The following is a 1,478-nucleotide window of genomic DNA, read 5'->3' as shown; positions in this document are numbered from 1 at the left end:
CTGATATCAGAGAACTCAAAAAACTAAGTTTCATAATTTTTGGAGTTATATTTTGATTTTTAAAAATCATTTAAGTTTCAAATTTGAGGGTTACTTTTAAAAATCAATTAAAAATATTAAATGATCTCCAAATGACTTAAAATTTATATGATAAGTTCAAATTTATATGATGAGTTCTCTGACTCATAAGCCACAGTGGAGAACAAAAATCAAGTTATTTTAGTCTCTGTGTGCTTGAAATTAAATGTTTTCAGCAAACTAAGGTTTGCTCAAAACAGTAATGTTTTGATTCTTAAAAATTATTAAATTATTTTCTAAGACTACCCTAGCCATAAGAAACTTACATGAATTTTTGTAGATTTTTCTAAGCCACGTACAATTTTCTATAATTATTTGAATTAAAAATGCATAAGAATTTAGAAAATTAAGATATTTGTCTAGAGATCTCCTATGTCTTTGAAAAAATACTCAAATTGTGCATCTAGACAGAGGCTACAACATTACAACATATAAAAATTTAGGGTCAAGGTGATAATCCAATATGAATGGAGAATTGAAAAACTCCTAACCCTAATTTATTTTTTAAAAATAATTTATGCATCAAATTAATGTGAAAATAATTTCACATGGTTCTCTTCTGTTTACTGAGCAAAAGGATATTTTTATTTTATTTTTTTGAATTTTCTACACAAAGATATGGATTTTTGAAGTTTAGCAGCTATTTTCTGAATTTATTAAATATCCTATTTATTTATTCAAACCGCGGGCTAACTGGATCCTCGGATCCGTCGAAATGCCACGCGGTGCGCTCCTATTCGACGTCGCCTTCCGAGTCAGCTGTCATTAAATTCCCCTAATATCAGAAAACTCAAAAAACTAAGTTTCATAATTTTTGGAGTTATATATTGAATTTTAAAAATCATTTAAATTTCAAATTTGGGGGTTACTTTTAAAAATCAATTAAAATATTAAATGATCTCCAAACGACTTAAAATTTTTATGGTTAGTTCTCTGACTCATGAACCACAGTGGAGAGCAAAAATCAAATGATTTTAGTCTCTGTGTTTTCTAAATTAAAGGTTTTAAGTAAATTAGGGTTTGCTTAAAAGAGGGATATTTTGATCCTAAAAAATCATGAAATTATTTTCTAAGATTACTCTGGCCATAGCAAACTTATATGAATTTTTGTATAATTTTCTAAGCTATATACATTTTCTATAATTATTTGAATATAAAATGCATAAAAAGTTAGAAAATTAAGATCTCTGTCTAGAGATCTTCTATGTCTTTGGAAAAATACTTAAATTGTTCACCAAGACAAAGGCTACAACATATAAAAATTTAGAGTCAAGGTGATAATTTAATATAAATGGAGAATTGAAAAACTCCTAACCCTAATTTATTTTTTAAAAATAATTTATGCATCAAATTAATGTGAAAATAATTTCACATGGTTCTCTTCTGTTTTCTGAGCAAAA

This window comes from Phalaenopsis equestris, unplaced genomic scaffold, assembly GCF_001263595.1.
Source record: "Phalaenopsis equestris unplaced genomic scaffold, ASM126359v1 Scaffold219329, whole genome shotgun sequence".
Taxonomy (NCBI): domain Eukaryota; kingdom Viridiplantae; phylum Streptophyta; class Magnoliopsida; order Asparagales; family Orchidaceae; genus Phalaenopsis; species Phalaenopsis equestris.
The sequence above is the reverse complement of the archived record's forward strand: the minus strand, read 5'-3'. Positions refer to the sequence as shown.